The sequence below is a fragment of the Euprymna scolopes genome, chromosome 33 (genome assembly GCF_053919585.1).
Source record: "Euprymna scolopes isolate OS-2025 chromosome 33, ASM5391958v1, whole genome shotgun sequence".
Lineage (NCBI taxonomy): Eukaryota > Metazoa > Mollusca > Cephalopoda > Sepiida > Sepiolidae > Euprymna > Euprymna scolopes.
The window spans coordinates 67,349,490-67,354,200 of NC_136514.1; the positions used below are offsets into that span (position 1 = coordinate 67,349,490).

A 4,711-nucleotide genomic window follows, 5' to 3' on the forward strand; every position below is an offset into this window, starting at 1 on the left:
AGCAGAAACCGCTTCGAAGTTACATAATAATCAGAAGAGACATTTTTCAGGGCATCTAATAATTAATCGGAAGGGACATTTCCAGGGCATTTTGTAATTAAATCAGAAATTATTTTCCCCGGTTACTTTTGTAATATTAAAATTTTGTTACATTAAATATAGTACCTATTTACAATGCCTCCCCACGGGACAGATTTAGACACCAGGGCTGTTTTTTAACGTGGAGAAAAGGAACAAAAAATTGTCTTAGTCGTAAAGGATTTCTCCTCCACTGAGAGAGAAGAAAAAATTGAAATGCAGCGCCTAAAGAACAGATGGTATTTATTTGCTCCCCCACTGAGCAAATTAGGCACAAGGCCGTTTTTAATGTGAGGTAAAAACCAGCTCCCCTAAAAGTAGGCAAAAAGGGGGCACTCTGGTTACCAAAAATAATAATTGTCCCAGTATAGAGGGTTTCCCCTCCATTGACTGGTACAAATTATCTTAAGTGTAGTATCTGCCGGAACAGATACTACACTTTGATCTTGGCCCAAAGGCCAAGAGAACAAATCATTTTCTTAGCTTTGCCCCAACAGCGACACCAATTTTGAATTATGGAATTTCAAACAATTAAACGACCCGGATGTATGTGTGACACACACACAAAAAAACATATACACGCTATATAGATAATGATTCTGATTTCGTTTATCAACGTCTCTCTGGAAAGGGATGGGATTCATTTCCAGAGGATTTCCCTTAATCTCGGCTTCAAACCAGGAGCTTCAAAGATCAAGGGTTTTCCTAAGGATGTTGGTGGTACCTATAATTGCAGAGGTCTGAAGGCCGCCTAAAACATCGGGGATTTGTAGTTTTTTCAATTGTCCTTCCAGACGACTTGATACTACTCCTAGTGTACCAACTACGACTGGGATTATTTGTGTTTTAACCCCGTGTATACGCCTTATCTCCAAGGCTAATTGAGCATAATTGCTCCACTTCTCATTCTCCTTCTCTCTCACATTTCTGTCCCAGAGTACTGAGAAGTCTACAATCTGTCAGTTTTTTGAGACCTTGTAAATGACGACCAAATCCGGACGATTATATTCCAATTGCTTGGTCGTTATGACACTTTTGTCCCACCATAACTCTACCTTACCATCCTCACTTGTTCTCACTTCATCAGGCACCTCCTCAAACCATTTTCCAGCACACTTCACGCTAACCCTCTTACACACCTCCCAATATATCCGGAGTCCCATGCGATCGTGTCCTTTGTGGTACTCTCTGGGCCAGTCCACTACACCCTGCTGCAAGGTGTGCAATTGACTCTGAGGTCTTACCACAAATCCGGCATTCTACAGCAACTTCCTCTCCTAGAACCACTTTTTTTAACAATCGCGTTCCTAATGCCTGCTCTTGTGCTGAACAAACAAAAACTTCAGTACTCTTAGTCAGATACCCAGCTCTAAGCCATTGCCATGATCTTTCATCAACCATTTCTGATATATCCTGGAAGAACCTTCCATGCATTTTCTTCCTAGCCAGTTCCTCTGCCCTTTCTCTATCCATACGTTTCACATAATCAGCCTTTGTCTCACATACCTCCACTTCATTAGCCACAATCTTAAGCATCCACTTCTCACCACATGCTCCTTCAACGACATCTCCTCGGTTCTAACACAATCTTTTACACTTTTCAATCCTCTCCCACCATCTTTCCTCTTTTGATACAGCCTTGCTATGCTACTTCGAATGTGAAATATACCAAACATTGCTAAAACTTTTCTTGAAAAGTTTTAGCAATGTTTGGTATCCATGGCATGCAAATCCTTGTCAGACCATTCTAAAATTCCCGAATAATAATAATAATAATAATAATAATAATAATAATAATAATAATAATGTTATTATTATTATTATTAACAACAACAACAACAACAACAATAACAACCAATAACAACAACAACAACAACAACCACAACAACCACAACAACCACAACAACAACAATAATAATAATAATAATAATAATAAAAAGCCAACACGGCAAGTACTCTCATCATTTTTCTTTCTTTAAAAAATTCATTTGTATTTCGAATTACACTTATTTGTCTAAAACATATCTTACTGTGAAAGGAATACAAATAGAATTTTGTAAAGCTTATGTATTTGTATATTAATTTTGGAAAATATTCATATTTATTTAAAAAAAAAAAACGCCACCTGACCCACCTCCGCCCTCTCTTTCCATTCTCATCTCAAATTACTAAGCAACAAGATTGCCAGATTAGCCTTTTTTTCACACCTATACGATAAAAGTTTATATGAAACTTCTCAGGAGGTTGAGTATGAAATCCTATCCTGTCAGATCACCTGATCATTGAATATATCTCCTGAAATAATGTTTGCATTTTTGAAATAATTTTTGAAATACACTGAATCAATTTATTTTAATTTTATGGAAAACTTAAAAACTTAAAAACTGTTAAACTATTTCTCCAATAGTTATTTACGGTTATGTTGTGAAAGAAATATTTAAAAATAGTAATATACCTTTTTTCCAGATAAATCCCTAAAGCGTTATTAAAAATCAATTATCATAGATTTTCTAAATATCTCCGCTAATAGACACATTTTTCATAATAATGATGACACATAGAGTGTTCTTGGAATCAAAGTGTAGTCTTAAATTAAATTAAAATTAAAAGCGTTTTAGTGATACTTTTAAGTAGATATCATTAGAGAATAATTCTGGTGTTTTAGAGACTGAAATAATTCTCCTCTAAGACAATAAAACCCCAACAGTTTAACGATAAGAAACCATTTGTTCCGTGTGCCATACAGATAGCTTTATAGAATTGAAACAATAAACTTAAGTTTCAGCATGTTAAAAGTATACAGGTCGGTAGATAGTTAAATTCTACTACATTTGATATGAGGCGTTTGTTGTTTCTTTTTGGTTTACAATTTCTTGACTTAACTATTCGGATCTTTTACTATTTATTCTGTTGTTCTCATTTAGTTGCTTCCCAACAAGAACAGATGAAGCATAAGGTCGATTTTTAATATAGAGAAACTTCAGCTGGTCAAAACGAGGAATTCTAGATTGGAACAAAAGATTGCCTCAGTCTAGAACGATTTCTCTCTCATCGGTCTATGTTGTTGTGAGATATGTACGTGACTTCCAAATAAAAGAACATTCATGCATGTGTAAATCAACAATTGGATGAGGACGAAGTGATGTCTTTGCATAACACAACCTAAAAATAGACGATATGCATGAACAACGATGTGGCAGCAAGTGATAAACTCAAAGACACTTTACGTACACTACTATGCCCACTGACTAAATCTAGTCTTAGTCGAAAGTGTGAAATCAAATATTCATTTCGTAACGTTTTTTTTTGGTGGAAAAACTGTATGTATTTGTTGCTAACTCTTCACAATGGCATGTTGCATTCATGGAAATCCAGAGATCAATGTTTCCAGAAGATTTGAACTTCAGATGTTATCAGACACAAGATGGGCTTTCAGAGAATCAGCTGTTAGAACTACGAGGAACATCGTTCCAGCTCTCAAGCAATTTTCCGAAGAGATAGTACAAAAAGATTCTCTTGATGTATCAGCAGAGGATGCTTCAATATTGCCGAAAAGTAATAAATTTGATAATCTTGTTTTGCTACTCTAGTAGTTTTAGAACCTGCGTATTCATCTAATGAACTACAATAGAAAGACCGTCGGGTTAGTTGGCTCCTAGAGAAATGTGGATACAGTGCTACAAAGCTGGAGATGATTAAGAAACGATGCAAAGTTTCAGAAGATTTTTAAAAGGTTAAAAAGAGAGTTGAATCAATGGCCATCGACCTTCCCTCTGTAATTTCTGGACAAAGAAAAAACAGAAAAATGCCTGTAAGATGCAAGTGTAGTACTATATCTGCTAAAGAGAACCAGCAATACCAAACCTTGGATGACTACTACCGCGTGAGAGTATTGAATGTGTTTTTAGTACAATATTGCAGGAGTTACAAAGAATATTTAAAGGTGGCCTCAACACAAAATGGAGTATTGTAAATACCTTCCATCGCATGAGAGTTCAAGATAACTGGAATAAAAGAAGAATCATTCAAGTCATTGCCAGTTTTATGAAGAAGTAGACAAGCTACGATTGAAATTGAAGATATTCTATTCCTCATTCTTCATTTCTGCCGCAGAACACTGCAGCTGCACTGCTGAACTTGACAAAGGAAAATAATGCCCAGGAGATATTTCCACTTACACTTTAAAAATGTCTTCCATTGCAATGTATTGGGCAACAGTGGAAAGGGCCTTCTCTAAACTCCAGCTGGCGAAGACAAAGCTGCATAACCTGTGCAATGAGGAGAGGTTATCTGATATTATTGTTGCTAACAGGTGGAAAGAATATCAAAATCAACAACAGTGAAGTTACAAGCAAATCCAAAGAAATGGCACAGAGAAGGATTCTTTTATAAATATAAAATAAGATCTGATTAATAGCATACTGTATTATCATAAGGATTTTCTTGAAGTCAAATATAAATGATATTTTTTTTAAATAAATTCCCTAGTTCTACTGATAATCAGTACAACAGACTTTAGCTGAAATAGTTCTCTGAACGTCAGTGCGTGGGATTTTGTTACTAGATGAGTTTGTCGGGGTACATTGAAGGGGTACAAGTGCTATGAGTTCACCGGAGTATATTCGATAAAAGT

The 4,711-nt window shown here is 35.7% G+C and overlaps 1 pseudogene; it reads right to left on the reverse strand.

Annotated features, from left to right (window-relative positions):
* Positions 1–401: 401 nt before the first annotated feature.
* Positions 402–549, reverse strand: LOC145258528 (U2 spliceosomal RNA; annotated as a pseudogene).
* Between the last annotated feature and the right edge of the window lie 4,162 nt (positions 550–4,711).